The sequence below is a fragment of the Tupaia chinensis genome, unplaced genomic scaffold (assembly GCF_000334495.1).
Source record: "Tupaia chinensis unplaced genomic scaffold, TupChi_1.0 Scaffold000264_1, whole genome shotgun sequence".
NCBI classification, from domain to species: Eukaryota; Metazoa; Chordata; class Mammalia; order Scandentia; family Tupaiidae; genus Tupaia; species Tupaia belangeri.
In genome coordinates, this window is record NW_006159744.1 from 499883 (window position 1) to 519201 (window position 19319).

Sequence of the window (19319 nt, forward strand, 5' to 3'; positions counted from 1 at the left end):
TCTGGGAAATTCCAGGGAACATTAAAATGTCATACCAATTAGCACTGATCGTTCTTTCTCCTCTTTCTGCTGAGGCCAGCCTTCACATGCATCATAGGATGACTTCTCAAGGTCTGAGCCTCTCCTAATGGTACTTTGTCTTCTAGGGAGCCACAAAGCATAGCTGACACCTACATTGGAATTGTGAAACCTTTGTTGGGATCTTGTGGATGAGAGGAAAAAATACATAGTGGTACACAGGAAATTTTACCTAAGATATTTGATAGCATTGTGTTTGGACTCCTTTGCTCTGCCCCTCTGCAGAGGCCCTTTTTAGATCTCTTCTTGGTCTTCTCTCTATTGTTGCAGGAAAGAGCTTGCCTTGATAAAAAGGGAACGCTCTAAGCTAATATCAAAATCCCACAATGTCTAAAAACTTTGCTGAGGTTCCTTCCAGTATACAATAAAGACAGCATTCCCTATTATTATGTAGAATAATTTATTATTTTTTTTTACTGATTCAGGTTTATCTTTTCTAGAATCATATTTTTGCTTTACTTTTTCATGACTTAAAGAGGTTATGTGTGTTTTTTGAAATTGAAAAGTGGTATTCTCCTCAAGTGTAAATCTGTTTCTATTCTTCTATTCTGAAAGTAATAGAAAACAAAAATGAAGCAGTAAGTTAAAGTAGCAGCTTTTCATGCTATATAAAAAATTCTCTGGAAGAAAATCAAAGCGAAAACAAATCCCTAAAAATTCAGAGACCACCCTGATGACTCAGATTTTAACACTATATTTGTACTAAAAACTTAATGACACAAATGAATGTATATTAAAAAAAATACTGACATCCTCTGAACCTACAAGAGAGTAGATTTAAAATGAGACTTGGGAAGACTTGAGCACAAAGTCTATTTCCAAAGTCTCCGGAGCTGAATAAACTAAAAATAGGCAAAGTCACCAATTATTCAATGTGATCTATAAATACTGCAAATGAAAAATAAAATATGAATTACAAAGTAGAACAGTTCTCCAACTTCGGTGTATCAAACTTTAGAGACACAAACTTCACTCAAGGTGAATCAGCTTATTAAGAACTGCAGAGTTCGAGCTCCCAGCCTTCAGTTATTCTAAATTAGTACTTCTATGGCAGGTCTAAAAATTTACATTGTTTTCATGAAAACACTGTGTGATTCTCATCACAAGTGGTTCAAGGTATCATCACGTTAAATAAATAACAAAACTTGATATTAAGACTGTATCTCAAATAAGCAAAAGGAATAGCTTGAATTATTCTGGAATAATGTGTGCTATGGTTTGAGTGTTTTTCTAGTTATATTGACATCCAATCGCCGTAACAGCAGTATTAAAGGTGGGGCGTTTAGGAGGTATTAAGATTCAATGAGTCTTAAGGGTGGGACCTCCATGATGGCATTAGCAACTTCATAAGGAGAAGAGAAAAATAAACTGGTGCACTTGTTCTACTCTCTCTCACCTTGTGATGCCTTCTGCCATGTTATGATGCAGCAAGATCAACAGAAGCCAGGGATCAGCAGATGGCATAATGGTTATGTCACTGGACTTCCACCTGGCCTGCCATAGGTTTGACTCCCAGACCTGGCAGCTTAAAACTCATGCTGAGTGTATGTGCCCAAAATCCTGAGAGGAGAATGAAGGAAAAAGGATTGTGGCACGGCCATATCCCATGGGGGAGTATTTCTCACTTTTTGTCTCTCTCTCTGGCTAGCACACATGCCCAATAGGAAAAATCTCTCTTAAAAAAAAAATAGATGCTAGCTAATCAATTTCACATTTTCCAGACTCCAGATCAATGAACCCAATAAATCTTTATCGTGTATAAATTACCCAGGCTCAGATATGCTTTTCTAGCAATAGACACAGGACTGAGACAACATGGTTTGACCATTTGTCTGGGTATCTGGATATATAGTCCAATAATTAGAAGATGTATTTTAAAAATTAAGCACTTTAAGATATCTAATGGGCAAATTAGTCCTTAATTTTCAGAGAGAATAAGTATTAATGTAATAATTTAATTATTTTACTTAGAAAAGTTTTAGCTATTTAAAATGTGTAGAAACATTATGGTCCTAGTCATGCACATTTTATTTAGTGTTCAGTGAAACATAAGTTTTAAGCATTATTATTATAACTCAAACACTGTAGAATAGACAGTTCAAAATTTTCCAGCCATGTTGGATGATTATAGACATCAACATTAACTAACTTACACATGTTGTGAACAATAATGTTTTTAACATTGAAAGAGTAGTTGTAGGATAGTCTGTAGCTTGGATTTTTACAATTGCACTTATCTCTGAAGGAAATATTGTGCATGCTAGAAAATGTTCTTTTGACCCAAACGTATTTTGTCCTAAGCACAAATTAATTAAAGATAAGTTGCTAAATAAACAACCATCAAATGTTTTCAAAGACTTGAAGAACCAGGACAATCTTCCTTCTAGGGACAGTATTTAATCTCTATTGTAGAAGATGCCCAATGTTGCCCAAAAAGTCTAACTGAGATTAGTCCCTATGAAGCATAACCTCCAAACAGCAACTCTTTGCTCAATGATTATTGCTAGGGAAAAAGCAAGAAAACAAATTGAAACAAACAACAAATAAAAGAGGCTCTTAATCCTGAAAAAAAAATAATTTAAATATTCAAAAAAGCATAAGAGGCATAATACGGTGAATAAGGGATCTGGAGCCCATATGGCCAACAGTCCTTTGAGTCTCAGCCTGATAGCTTGAAAAATACTCCAAATATATTTGCATGCATTCTCAAAATCCTGATAGGATGGAGAAATAGAGAAGAAAGGACTGTGATGTTACCATATCTCATTGGAGGGTTCTCTCTCTCTCTCTGGCAAGCACATGGACTCTAGCAACTGAAAAAAAAGCAAAAGCAGTGTAATTTCTTTTTCTTTCTTTTTTATTTTTGGAGAGGTTTTCGCTATAGGGCGCGTGCGCTTGCCAGACAGACAGAGAGAGACATAGAGACAGAAAGCGAGAAATCACCCCCAGGGGGATGGTCACGTCGCAATCCCGTCTCCTCCATTCTCCTCTTGGGATCTTGGGCATGCACACACACGCACCTGGCGTGAGTTTTAAGCCACCGGGTCTGGGACGTGAACTGTGGTCTACTACGTGGGAGTCCAGCGACATAGCCATTACACTAACTGCTGGTTCCCAGCAGTGTGATTTCTGAAACAATGTTTTTCATTCAAGATTCTTGAAATAAATGTTTTCAAATTGACTCTCATAGTAATGTTTATGTTATAGATTTTTAAATTTCTGATTTGGTACAATTAAAAATGTAAATTAGAAAAATTGTTGATAAATTATACATGTAGTAAGTCATATTTACAGATTAAAACTATAATAATGTACTTTTACATAACTTTAAAAAATGTATGTGTAGGTGGACCAGCAGATGGTGTAATGGTTAAGTTGCTGGACTCCCATGTAGTCAACCGCAGTTTGAGTTATGGACTTGGTGGCTTAAAACTCACACAGGGCGTGTGTGTGTGTGTGTGTGTGCCCAAAATCCCAAGTGGAAAAGGGATTACAGTGTGGTCCTTCCCCCAGGAGGTGATTTCATACTTTCTGTCTCTTCTGTCTTTCCAGTGAGCACACATGCCCTATCAAAAACCTCTCAAAAAACAAAAAAAAAAACAAAACAAAACAAATAAAAAGAGTTTGTGTGTAGCAGAAAAATGGTTTGAAAAAGTGTGGCACATATACTCTGTGGTCTACTGCTTAGCCATAAAAAAAAAAAAGAAAAAAAAAAAGACCTTGGCTTTTGATAGAAAGTGAACTAATATGAAAGATTTAATGCTGAATGAACATGCCAGGCTAGGAAGGAGAGACCTTGTATGTTTCCATTTAATATATACTGAATGTCCATGCTCTATGGCTGAAACTGAAAGATTAGGGGATATATAAACGTGGAAAATGGCTATAGATACTGGATACAGTGTGGGAGAAGGAGGAGAGTGTGAGGAAAGACATTAAGGAGAAACTAGGACACAGAAATGGATTATTATCAGTTGATGATAACATGTGTAGTGTCCTTAACTGGACTGATGTGAAATGCATTCATGTTGGAAAATTAACTTTACAAGTTAAGTGATGTATAGTGATTGAGCGTATAAAAGAAATTAAAAGAAAATAAAATATATTTAAAAATAAAATAAATTTTAAGTAAACTTTTGACTATTTTAATCTACATTCTGAAACTTTATATATTAGGCCAACAAATGGCATTTTTTCTTTTTATTGGGAAAATGAGAGATGGCCTTGTATTTGTGGTTGTTTATATTCAGGCTGTTATTAACAGAGGCTCACTCTCTTGAAGCCTAGAATATGACAAGGGGATCAAGTGTTTGATAGATCATCAGATTCAGTAGTGATGCTTAAGTAGAAGTAGGTCTAGAAATTAGGACAAATTATATTAAACAGGGGAAGATTTATCCTGTCTTAAGAATCTTCCATAATACAACCTGGAAATGTATAAATGTACCTTCATCTATCTCAATGAATGTATTATATTTATATCATCATCATTAAACTTCATTGCTCTGACTTTCAATTTTCCTTAACATATAACTTGAGGACCCTGGTCTCTGTTTGATATTCACAATGATATCTGACTAGCAGTTATAGCAAACTGAAGTGTAATATTTGTGGTTATTAATATTTTATCTTGGAGCCAGCAGATGGCATAGTAGTTAAGCTGTTGGATTCTCACATGGTTGACTGCAGTTCGAGTCCCAGAGCTGGTGACTTGAAACTCATGCTGAGGACTTGTGCATGTATGCCCAAAATCTTAAGAGGATAATGGAAGAGAAGGAATTGAGTTGTGGCCACCCCCCTGGGGGATGATTTCTTACTTTCTTTTTCTCTGTCTTTTTCTGTGTCTGGCAAGTGTACATGCCTTACAACAACAACAACAAAAATCAGTAAGTAAATTAAAAAATATGTATTTTATCCTTTCCCTGAAATTTTATTTTAATAATATTCTTATCTTGAATCAGAATTAAAGGAAGAGTAGGCTGCATGACCTCTTAAATTTCCTTTCAAACTAACAATTCACAATTATTAAAAAATTTACAATTCTTATAGTACTATAGAATGTAAATGACTCTGTTCTTTATAAAACATAAACAAATAAAAATAAGTACTTTCTCATTTGTATATTTAGGTCCAGTTCATGTTTGCTTCATTGCTCCCAAACTCCTTGTGGTTGATCCAAGGTCGTAAGAGGAGCTTTGCTGACGGGTGCACAATGTAATTATACTGCAGCTAAGCACCTGCCCTCCTACTGCCTGGAAAGCAGAGAAGAAAACCCAATTCTTTATTATTCATGTACCTAGAAATGCAAAGAGCCATATATGATGTGACAGAGCTCATGTAAATTGATAACTCTAATGGGAGAAAAAAACACAAGAAATCACATGCTTTCCTTCCAAATCTGCTTTCTAAGGTGGGGTCTTTTTTTCTACCCCCCTATCTGAGACTTTCAACCCTCCTAATCAATCTTACACCTTGACCTTACTGATTTGGTGGATATCTGTAGAGACTTTAAAAAGTTTATTAAAAAGATTTAATGAAGTATGAAATTATTTTAAGTCAAAAATTTTTTAAGATTATTACATAATTGTTTCATGATATGCATTTTCCATGGACATTTTGAAGACCTCTTATAGAAGAAAAGAAAATCAAAAGAAATTCATGCCAGAATTGATTTACATTGTAAAAGGCATGAAGGAATCACTGAGGAAGAGAATGGAGTTAGAAGTGGGGGGGCAGGCATTAAAGATTAGTCAAACAGAGTACACTTGATTCCAAGCATGAGAGGAAGAAAACAAGAGAGAAGAGACTTTGTGAGCTGCCATGGGGCGTAGAATTTGGGTGGAGAGAAGTAGATAAAGCAGACATTGTCAGATGTTTACTTATTCTATTTTTGTAGCATACTTCCTCCTGTTTCTTCTTTGTTAACAAATTTCAGTGAAGATTAATTTCTCAAAGAAATATTTCTCAGATTTGTAAGTTGCTTTGTGATTTTTTAAAATGCAGTTAAAAAGACACTAAGACAAGACTATAAGACTCAAGATATTTTCAGGCTATGGCAGAAATATGTACCATTCAAATAAAAATTCAGATAAATCAAAAGCCAAGCCACTGACCTGTTTTTCCAGCTGAAGAACAAATTTAATGAAATAGAATCATTAAAGAGAGAATTCTAAGTTCTTGGTAATCAATGTGTCTGATACACCAAACCTAATAATATTTAGCAATGAACTCAATACACCAAACCTAATCATTATTTAGTAATGAACTCAGTGAAGAAGAAAGAATAAGAACAGAGGAAGAGGGATGTGTGTGTGAGAGACAGAGACAGAGAGAGACAGAGAGAGAAAGAGAGAGACTGCAGAGGGAAAGCCAGCGTGATTCCCTACCTAAAACCACTTCAGGTCTGGATGCTCAAGTCTGGTAATTCAGATCACCAGAAGTGCTCCTCAGAATGCCCAGAGGTATTGCCCTGAGTCACTAAAATCTTGAGGTAGACTATCATGTAATAGATACATGAAAATTGATAAGCCTTTTCAGCATGTACATGTTATTAATAGCACACAAAGATTATTTCAGTTTATTCTGCTAGGCAATATTCTATTTATCAACCTCATTACCTCAACATCTCAATCAAAATAATAGGAAGCACACAAACTGAACAGGCTAATATCCTTCACTTGCTAATTTTCCTTTAAATATTTGTCATAACAGTTAAAATATAATCCCTGTCCAAAATAAAAAATTCCAGGTAAGAAAATAAAGTAAAACCTTCACAGCTGCTCCTGACGTGTGTGTATGCATGTGTGTGTATGTGTGTGTGTGTGGGGGGAGGGGATCTTTAAAAAAGTTCATGGAAAACGTACATTACAGGGACCAGCAGATGGCATAAAGGTTATGTCACTGGACTTCCATGTAGGTAACTGCAGGTTGAGTCCTGGACCTGGTGGCTTAAAACTCACGCCAGGTATGTGTGTGTGTGTGTGTACCCAAAATCCTGAAAAGAGAAAAGAGGAAAAAGAACTGCGGCATAGCCATCCTCCGGGGGTAATTTTTCATTTTCTATCTCTCTGTCTCTCTGGCGAGCACACATGCCCTATAGCAAAAATCTCTCTTAAAAAAAAAAAGAAGAAGAAAAGAAAATGTACATTATAAAATTCTATGCATGAATTTTAATTTTTGATACCAAAATTAACTTGTACTTTAATTCTATATTTTCACAAATGTTTCAGAGTTCCCTTATGTGGGTGTATATCTTATATGCATAAGCATCAATATTTTTTCTTCTAAAATGTGATGACGTTACACATATTTAATAAACTGATTCTACATGTGGACTATCTTTTCACATCAAGAAAAATAAATTCATACCATTGTTTTAATTATGGAACTGAATTATAATTTGCTACAAATATTGGGTATTTAGGTTGTTTCTATATTCCATGTTTTATATGTTATTTCTTTGGAATTTTATATTTCTTTGGAATTTTATATTCTTTGGGGTTCCCCTTGAGGCAAACTGAGAAAATATTTGAGGAGAATTACTATATTTGGGAAGTACAGGAGAGTGAGAATTTAGTCAGAAACTAGCCACCATTAATGCTTTTGTGTTATCGAACCAACTAACACTATGGTTGACTTGAGCATAATGCCAGAAAAATGACTTGAGAGATATCTCAGTTGAAGAGTGAGGGGTATGGAGTATCTGTTTCTACACTCTATCCAAAATCTCTTGAGGACAGTGTCCGAAGAGAGGCACATTAATTCCATACCCCTTCCAGCCAGTCATGTAGGTGAAAAAGTGGGCCTCTATGGTAAAGATAGCTCTCAGGCAAAGGAACACTCATTGACCATGGACCATGCGTATCAGGCCAGGTGCACTTAAATGGTAAGAATGAGAAGACAGGAATAGAGAACCAAGACATCTGTGATGGTCAAGCTGTTACACTACACAGGTGCACTCATGTGCCACATTAATTTCATCCTACTCTTGGACCGGCGGATGGCATCGTGGTTATATCACTGGACTCCCATGGACAATTGCAGTTTGAGTCCTAGACCCAAAGTCTTGACACTTATACCAAGCACATGTGGGTACACTTGTGTGCCAAAAATTCTAAGAGTAGAATGAAAGAGAAGGGATTGTAGTATAGCCTCCTGAAGAGTGATTTGTCACTTTCTATTTCTGTACACTCCAGCAAGTGCTCATGCCCTATAATAAAAATCTCTCTTAAAAAAAAAGTTAAAAAATAAAACAAAATTTGATCCTACTCTGTCATGACTTCTCCATTTCGGTGGAGGGACACAATTCCTGAATAAATAACGCTACTGGAGGCTTAATAGTACAATCAAGATTCCCACAATTGCAGCAATACCCTCCTCCTTATCCATTCTAGATTCCCAGCACATCTACTGTCTCAGGGGATTAACCAAAATCTTCATCTCTGAAGGGTTTGAGTGCTTAAATGTTTGTGTTCTTACGAAGCTATGGCTACTGCAATTACCCATTTACTCCTATTATTGGGTATGGAAGCTATAAGAAACATCTCAGTGAATCCCCTAAATTCTGAGTAGACTTCTAATTGGCCCCCGTAATGTGGTTGCAAGCTCATCTTCTCAGTACTCAGGGCCAACTACTCCCAACAGCAGAATCACTTCTTTCTATGTACGCTAGCCTTTTAGACAGGAGCCTAAAGTGACCAGATGGCAGCTATAACTGTAGGTTGGTGAACAATATTTTTTGCCTTGATATATGCTTTCTACTATTGTTTCCTCTAAAAAACCAAGGCCTCTAGCTCAGTAGAACCTAAAGTTGAGGGAATGGAAGATATATATAAAGCTCTCAGCTAGGTTACTAGGACTTATGGGAGGGGGTACCACTTGTCTAATTTGGGGGAGAGTTTACTGGCAAAGTCATCTGAGGTTGCACATTACTTTGTAGTTGGTCTAATTACTAATTAAATCTATTTGCTACAGGTTTATTCAGATTTTCTGTTTCTTCTTCAGTCAATTATGGTGGCTAATGCCTTCCTAGGTATTTGTCCATTTCATTTAAATCATCTAATTTATTGATGTACAGTTATTCAAATCATTTTTAAAGCTTATTTATTCTTTTTTAACCTTAATCATTGAATCTCTTTATAGCTTGCAACATAGTTTTTCCCAGTATGAATACAGTGCATGCCAATCAAGTCAAAATAGCTTCCATTTTTCAGTTTCTGCCATAGAATACAGACATTAAGTATATATTGTGGGGGACATACAATGTCTATCTTTCATGATATGGCTTGCTTCACTTAGCATTAAATCTTGTATATTCAGCCACTTATATCAAATAAGAGGTTTTCATTTTTTTATGGATGAGTGGTATTCCATAGTGTATATGTACCACATCAAATTCATTTTTAATTATTTTTTATTTCTTAAAATTAGTAGTGCTTTGCCTCTGTTAATCTTTAGTTTAGTAATTTAATTATTTCTTTTTTTCCATTTTCAATGTAGGTAAGTTTTTTATTTATTTTTTTGAGACATTTTTGCTATAGGGCACGTGCGCTTGCCAGACAGAAAGTGAGAAATCACCCCCCAGGGGGATGGCCACGCTGCAATCACTTCTCCTCCATTCTCCTCTCGGGATCTTGGGCACGCATGCGCATGCGCCCGGCATGAGTTTTAAGCCACCGGGTCCAGGACTTGAACTGTGGTTGACTACGTGGGAGTCCATCGACATAGCCATTACGCTAATTGCTGATCCCAATGTAGGTAAGGTTTTGTCAGTTTTGTTGATCTTTTCAAGAAAAACCTTGATTTCATTGGTCTTCTCATTTTCCATACTTTATTTCTGATCTTAAATTTAATATTGCCTTCCTTGTAATTGCTTTCTATTTAACGTGTTCTTCTTTTTCTAGTTTCTTAAAGTAGAAGCTTAGATTACTGATTTAAGATATTTTACTCTTTCATACAGGTGATCCCTGACTTATGATAATTCTAATTATAATTTTTCAATTTTATGGTGATATAAAAGTGATATATATTCAACAGAAAGTGTATTTTCTATTGAATCATAGCCAATGATAGTGACAGTAACAACTTCTGGTCTTCAGCAGAAACCGTGCCTTGAATTTTGAATTTTGATCTTTGCCCAGGTCAGCAATATGTGATATGATACTCTCTCACAATATGGAACAGTGTCAGTGAGCTGCAGTTCCCACTCAACCAAAGATCATGAGGGTAAGCCATCATTATTCTTCCGGCTTTCATCATTTTTGATAAGAACTTATTTGTTAATTTCATCAAGCAGTACTCTTATAAGTTATTTTTCACTCACAGCTTTCACAACTTTGACATTTTAAAAATTGTATTATGGGGACTAGTAGGTGGTGTAATGGCCACATTGCTGGACTCCCATGTAGTCAACTGTGGTTCAAGTCCCAGACCCAGTGGCTTAAACTCATGCTGGGCGTTCCCAAGATCCCAGGAGGAAAATGGAGGAGAAGGGATTGCGGCATGGCCACCCCCCCAAGGGGAGTGATTTCTTGCTTTCTGTCTCTCCGTCTGTCTCTGTCTTTCTGGTGAGCACCGCGTCTTATAGCAAAAACTTCTCAAAAAAAAAAAAATTGTACTATGATATATCTAGATGTGGATATTTTTAAGTTTATCCTTATTGAAAGTTTTTTACTTTCTTGGATGTAAGCATACTATTTTTCACCAAATTCAGGAAGTGTTTTTTTGCCATTATTTTTTCAAATTTTTGTACTCCATTCTATTTGTATTCTTCTGGGATTTTCATACAGATGTTGCTGTGTTTGATGGTGTCACATAGTTGTTGAAGATCTCATTTTTTAAAAATTCTTTTTCTTTTTGCTTCTCAGACTAAAGATGGAAAATCAGTTTACAAAACTTGTGCACCAATATATTTTCATCCATAGTTTCCTTAAAAAAGATATTAGTTATTTAAAGCCATTATAAAGTGGTAATCAGAAAATGTGATCCTAATCCCTGCTCTGACCTTTAATAGCTACGATATTATTGTGAGGTCATTTAATTAACACAGGTAGAATCACAGATTCATCATTTTTAAAACTTAGCTTTATACTTTTTTAGAGTTTTTTTTGAGGGTTAATTATTATAACAGAGGAAAGTATATTGTACTGGAATTTCTTACATGGTAGGCATTCACTGGTATTAGCCAAAGTTGGAATGGAGGTAGAAACTCAGTAAAAACACTGCTTGAACTTATCATTATAGAACTAAATTTCACATCTAATTATTCAAGAATGGCAGAGTTTATAAATAATAGTTTCAATTCATTCAAACTTAAAAATGAATATCAGAAGATTTCACTGTGGCCCAGGAGGTGGTGTGGAGGTTATGGTGCCAGAATCTCACATGGCTGACCCCAAGTGGCTTGAAATTCACACCAGGCAAATGTACATGTGTGCCCCAAATCCCAAGAGAATGGAGAAGAAATTGTGTTATGGCTATTGTCCTTGGGGGGGGGAGTGATTTTTCACTTTCCCTTTCTCCATCTCTCTCCAGCAAGTAAGTACATTCATCAAACAGGCAAACAAAACAAACAAGTAAACAAAAATTATTTTACTTTAATTATGTATTAAAAATGCATAATTATATGTTGACAATTATTAAGAGAGTAGGTTTTGTGTTTTTGCCACAAAAAATCCTTATAGAAGGTTAATTAACTCTATTTAAACATTCAATGGAGAAGAAATCTACATATCTATCTATCTATCTATCTATCTATCTATCTCTATATATATTTCAAAGCTGCATGTTGTGCATGATAAATATATACAATCTTTATTTGTCAACTTTCAATAAATAAAAATAAAGGTGTAGTTTCCTCAAAACATATATATTTTGCAGGATAATTTTAGACTCAAACATAGGGTATATTTAATGATTGAAGATAGTTCATTTATTTATTAGTTTCAACTACATGTCTAAATATCAACCACAATTTGGAAATATTTTTCAATATATTTTCAAAAGAAAATTTATTTTCTGAAATATTTATGTTCATGAAATCTAATTTTTTCTTTACTGTATTGGTTTGCAGTTGGGAATCAGAGGTTCCCACCGCTAGAGAGGACTATGTACATTCTTTACTGGCAGGCCTTGATAGCACATATGCTTCTTCTAAGAATAACTGAAAAGCAAACTGCTGATGAGTATACTTTATAATCGTTCATCCAAGTGCTTCGGGAACATTCAATATCTGTGCCACCTAAACAGAACAACTACTCTGACTCCAATGTACTTATTCTCATTTTCCCTGTATGCCAGTAAAAGTCTATAGAATATAGAGATATTTAAAATAAAAATTAAGCAGACCTTCCTGTTTTACAGCCTACTGTCATTTAAAACAAGAGAATAGCAGTTCTCAAAAATTCACAGAGAAATGAACCTAATCTTGGCAACAAAAATACAGAATTTTGTTATTGACATAAATAAAGCAAAAATGAGTGAAAATATTAATTCTACAAAGTTGAAAAATTAAGCTATGTCTGTTACCTTGGCTATGGTATGATAGGTGTTTGCATATGTTCAAACTTCTCTAATTGTACACATTAAATATGTGTAACTTTTAAATACTAACTATACCACAATAAAGATATATATATATATATATAAAAGCATACCAAAGAATTCATTGAGAAGCACAAATTCAAATTACACATTGTCTGAAACACAACAGCCTGCTAACCAAAAAGTAGGTAGAAGAAAATGTTAACTCTTCTCTTTTGTCTGGGTTCTATCTCAGAATAGATATATTTGGTAGATTTATCTTTTTTTAAAGAAAGAGAAATCATTGGCTAGTTTCTGTAAAACTGCATGGGTATTTCTTCTGGAGGAAATTGGTTTATCCCTGAATTCACCTATCTTCCCTCCTCCATTACTTATCTTTTTATATTTAGTCAGATCTTGTGATTGTTGGTGAATGGCACGGGAATTTACTAGACATGGCGAACTGCATCTTTGAGTAAGTAGTCTCTTCAAATAAAGAGAGAAAAACCTGGTAGCAGCAAGGTGTGATAGGAGTGTTAGATTTTCACTTACTGTAGTGTTTCGTTGCCTGAGAACCTTGTAATATAGACAGTCAGAGAGATCATCTGCCTAATCAAGGTATAGCAGTGAATGCAGCCAGATCTTGGGAAATTAGAGTATCGGCTAATAACACCGTTTACCATTTATTCCATGCCAGGGGTAGGGGTCTAGGTGAGTGATGCTAATAACAACTAAATGCACATTAAACAAGAATAAGAGTTAAAAACGCCAGAACTGAATACGGATGCAAAGACAGAGATGAATATGAGGCTTGTTTGAATACAACCAAGTGTCAAGTATTTGAGAAAACAAGTATGATCTCAGAATTAAAACCTGCTTTGGAGATAATATTACAATACTAATATACAAGGGGGAAGAAATCAAGTAATATGGAATGTAAACAAGAGAGGCTCAAACAAATGACAGAAAAAAGAAAGTGAATTAAAACAGTAATAATGAATAGTGCCCACAGGATGGTGATAGAATGGAAATCTAAGATAAAAATATTTATGTCCTGGGACCAACAGGTGGCGTGGTCCTTAAGGCACTAGACACTCTCATATGGCTGACCATGGTTTGAGTCCCAGAGCTGGTGGCTTCCTTTCTCACTTTCCCTCTCTATCTCTGTGTCTCTCTTTGGTCAAATTAAAATAAATGACTGAATAAATAAAATAAATAATTCTTTTTAAAAATGCATATTAAATAAAATTTATGTCATTAAAGAAGCCAAAACACTTACATAGGATACATTTATATGTTTCAAGTAAAATTAAAAGAAATTTCCTGAGGGTGAAACAGACCAAATTACACATATCAGAAAGGTTCACCATGGTCTAGATAAAGTTAATGAAAAAGGAAACTAAAGAAAATCATGAAAAAATTGAATTGCAAAAGAAGAAACTATAAACTATAAGCTTCAAGCAGAAGACAAATTAAGTTTTTCTGAAGTAAGAACAAAAATCAGACTGGTAATACTTTACTGTATACCTGTATGTTAGTAAACAATACTGAACATGTATAATACTTTAAGGAGAAAATTCACCAACCCATGAATTATATGTCTAGGCACCTTATTATTCATGTAAGACTGAAATAGATATTCTCATAAGTGCAAGGACTTAGAAAATGTGACAATCATGTTTTCTTTCTCAAAATAAAGTTATTCAAAAATTTCCCAACCATTTGTGAAATATATTAAAATTAAGAACTTACAAATAGGGAACTTGTGGAGTAAAATTGTTAGTAACATTCATTAAAATCACTTAAACTTTCACAACTATTGCATGTGTTTAAAAACAGTTTTTGAAAAGAAAGTCCAAGGCATAAAGATATTATTTAAGGAGAATAATTGAAATCTAAAATACAGGATTTAAAACAAAGACCAAGGTTAAAAATGGAGGGAAGGCAGATAATTAAAAAGAGGACATGAACATCATCCTATTACATAAGAAGATGCCATAACATATAAAGTTATTCAAAAATTTCCCAACCATTTGTGAAATATATTAAAATTAAGAACTTACAAATAGGGAACTTGTGGAGTAAAATTGTTAGTAACATTCATTAAAATCACTTAAACTTTCACAACTATTGCATGTGTTTAAAAACAGTTTTTGAAAAGAAAGTCCAAGGCATAAAGGTTGAGGACATTTTTAAAGCAATGAAGTGTTTCAAAAATTCAAGAAAGATTTAGAGTAATAAACATCTAAATATGGTTAAAGAAAATAATTATTCAGTGATAACTGGGAAAATGCAGTAAGGAAGATTTTATCTGGAATCATTGTGATACAAGATACAAGGATACTTGCAATGAGATTTTGCATTGGAGGAGAGGGATTGGGCTCATTTCTGAACACAGCATAAGCAAATGGAAATTTATAGTCGAGGAGCGGTGTGGGGGTCAGTGAATAAGAAATTACTAAGAACAAACTTCAGTGATTAGGAAAGATTCTGATTAAACCTACCTAACAGGATTTTGCTGACAACATGACAAGAGACCAGACCATCGGCTCTAGGATGGAGGAAGATGAGGAACTTGATCAGATATTGAGGGCTGGGAGTTTTTGCTAAACAGATTTAGCAGGATTCTTTGCTAACACTATATTTTTCAAGGACTGACATGGGCCTAGAAGACTTAGGAGTCTGAATAAAGTTTGGTCAGAGAATCTTTGTTAGTACTTACCACCCGGATTGAATTAATTTTGTTGTATTTGCTTTAAATATCTTCTTCTATCTCTTTGTTTTATTTTTGAGTGGAAAAAAATAAAACCTTTAAGACACAGATCATGGAACTTTATACTCCACTCTCATTCTGTTCACTCACCTTCCTTTCTAATTTCTACCACAATCCTAAAGTATATCATACTTGTTTTGTTTCTATGGTTACCAAATATGTTTTTATCCTTTGCTAAAGTCGAGACTGATTTATGTGTTTTAAAATTCTGCAGAATGTATCATGATTTACGTATCATTTTAAAACAATATTGAGTGGAAAACGCAAATTACAGAATTATGGAAATTCTGCAGCAGTTAAAATGAAGAAGTTGATTTATATGCACTAACATAAGTGAATCTTAAAAACATATTATGCTGTATAAATGCTGGTTTTGTAATAATCTAGTGTTGATATATATAAATCAAATTTAATAACTTGCAGCTGTGTGGTTTTTATGTAATATAAATACATCACGATTTATTCATTTTCTGATTAAAGATATTTAGCTTGTTTCCAGTGATTTCCTATTACAAGTAATGGTATAATGGACATCTTTGTACTTGTCTCTGTGCACTTGCATGAAAGATATTTTAGGATAAATGCTGAATAGAAGAAACGAAGGATTATTGATTAGGTACATTTTCAACTATTACCAGTACTTTCAAATTACGTCCAATGTTGTACAATTTTACTCCAGAAACATATGAGAAATTTTGTTTACTCATACCCTCAGAGTACTTTGAATTGACAGACTTTTAGAAATAGGTATTTCTCTCACTGCTAGTGAATTTGACATCTTTTCACACATTTAGTGGACATCAATGTTTATACTTCTGTAATTCATATATAAAACCAGACATAGAGACCAATAGATGGCCTAATGGTTATATTTCTGTACTCCCAGAAGGTCAACTGTGGTTCGCGTCCTGGACCCAGAGGCTTGAAATTCACATCGGGTGTGTGTGTGTGCGCATGTCCAAAACCCCCCGAAAAGAATGGAAGAGAAGGGATTGTGGTGTGGCCATCCACTCTGGGGAATGTTTTCTTGCTTTCTGTCTCTCTGTCCTCTCTGTTATTCTGGTGAGTGAATGCACCCTATAGGAAAAACACTCTCTCTAAAAGAAAAGATATATTCATATCTCCTCCCTATGGTTGGTAACATGGTGGTTAAGATGGCTGTATTCCGTATGACTGACTGTGTGGTTTGAGTCCTAAACCTTGGCATCTTGAAAAACATACTGGCTGTGTGTATGTGCATGACCCAAATCCCCAAAAAACAAATGCAGAAGGGATTGTGGCATGACCATCTGCTGTGGGTGGTGCTTTTTCATTTTCTCTCTCTTTCTCTCCCCAGCAAGTGCATATACTCTCTAGCAAATTTATACACACACACACACACACACATATATATATGCATATATATATATATATTCAAATATGTATCTTTATATAAATAAATATAGATAGATATAGGTGATCCCATTTTAATATGTCTCTCTATGTACATATATACATAGAGATACATATAGATAAAGAACCATCTCATTTTAAATTGCAGTACTTATTTTTCATGTAGTATGCAGAAGGTTTTATGACCTGGATACTCCAAATGTATCTGTTACAGATTTCAAAAATATCTTTCTGCTGCCTGTGTGTTATCTTTTCACTGTTTCTATTGGATTTGTTTTATTTTGGTCTGTAATTTTTCTTTATAATTTGTGCTTTTCTCTCTTGTTTGATAAATTTGTCTCTATTCCAACGTCATAGATATGTTTCTATATTTTCTTCTAAAAAATTTAAATTTGTGTATACATATTTAGGTCTTTAATTAGAGAGACCATATGTCCCATTCTGCCAAATAAGTTCCCAAATGGTTTACAATTTATCCCAGATTTTTCATTATGTAACAGAGTATTATGATTAATAGTTGCATTGGAATAGCTTATTACTTTTCATGCAAACTTTCTTTTAAGATTTCCATCTTCTGCCATACATGTCGACTAACAAGGTCAAATTTTTTTAAGGTTTTTGCCATAGAGCACATGCACTCACTGGAGAGATACAATGAGAGGGAAAGTGAGAAATTGCACTCTAGAAGGGATGGCTACACTACAGTCCCCTCTCCTTGAGTACCCTTTCAGTATTTTGGGCACACACACACACGCGCCCAGCATGAACTGTGGTTGATCATATGGGAGTCCAGCACCTTAACCACTATGTCGTCTGCTGGCTCCCAGGTCAATCTTTAAAAGTACACTATCCTGGGAACCAGCAGTTAGCGTAATGGCTATGTTGCTGGACTCCCACGTGGTCGACCGTGGTTCGTGTCTTGGACCCGGTGGCTTAAATCTCACGCCGGGCGCGTGTGCGTGCATGCCCAAGATCCCGAGAGGAGAATGGAGGAGAAGGGATTGTGGCGTGACCATCCCCCCGGGGGGTGATTTCTCGCTTTCTGTCTCTATGTCTCTCTCTGTCTGTCTGGCGAGCACATGCGCCCTATAGCGAAAACCTCTCAAAAAAAAAAAAGTACACTATCCCTAAAATTAAGCTCAGAAAAATATTGCAGGCAATTTTTAAATTAACTAAATATTTTAAATTAATATTGTATTAAAATGATATCACCAATGATACTATTTTAAGCATCTATGTGTCTGAAAAAAATAATCAACAAATGTGAATATTAAGAATAGTTTTCTAGGTCAGCACCATAGCTTAGCATTTAAGGGATCTGGATCCCATATGGTCAATCACAATTTGAATCACAGAGTGGTGGCTTGAGAAACACACCAGGTGTATGTCTGTATCTACCCCAAAATAGGATGGAGAAATGAAGAAGGGAGGAGCTACCACCACCCCCCACCCCCTCACCCCCCGTTGAAGGGCACTCTCTCTCTCTCTGTCACTCTCTAGTGAGTCCACACACCCTCTGGCAATTAAAAAAAAATACGTTTTCTGTTTCTATTATGTGCTATATTTAAGAAGATTTATAGAAAAAAATCTTTCTATTTAATATATGCATATATACTACTTTTACTTTTGGAATGAATTTAACTTTTTAAAGTTTTTTTATGCATGAGAAAGAGCATGGGCACAAATGCAAGAAATAGATCCAGGTCCTCGACAATGTCTCATCCTACTGCAGTCCCCTTATTTCAGCCTTCTAGCTCATCAGGATCTTGGGCACACATCCTTCTTGTATGTTTTCAAGTGAGCTGGGGAATCAAACCCATGACTGGCCATATGGCTTCCAGCATTGCAGTTCAACTCACTATCAACTGTGTCACTGATACTGCTCTTGAATTTCATTAAAATTTTTTTTGACTGGAACCAAATTATATCTCATCCAGAATATTATAATAATTTTAAACAAAATGTAAAATAAATATGTCAAAATTAAATAGTTTCAATTATTTTCAGTACCTGGTTTAGAAAATAAATGATATGGTCATCCTAATTACTTCCATCTGGAATTCACTTTCCTGTATGACATTAAATAGGTGTCTAAATTAAATTTCTCAATTATCTGAATGAAATTTTTTGAGTAGTACATCTATTCCTTACTTTTTTGCTACCATATTTTTATCTACTAAATTTTTAGATGTATCTTAGTTTGTTTCTGGATTCTATATTCAGTTCCATTTTATAATTTTTTGACTATCTTATTATAATTGCTACAGCTTTTTAATAAATACTTATATATGGTAGAATGTAGCTCATCTTTTTTTTCTTGAAAATCAGCTTTGAACTTTATAATTTTTATTGAGATTGCAAAACTGTTCTAAAATAGTTTTTCAAATGATTGAAAAATTAGGTATGCTACCAAGTTTTTTCCTAATTTTGTTTCCAGCTAATTTTCTGAACTTTTAAGTTAGTTTTAATAGTTGGACTTAAATTATAATTGTGTCATCCACAAATTGTTATAATATTTATTTCTTTTATGGGTTCTTTTATTATACTGGTTGGGATG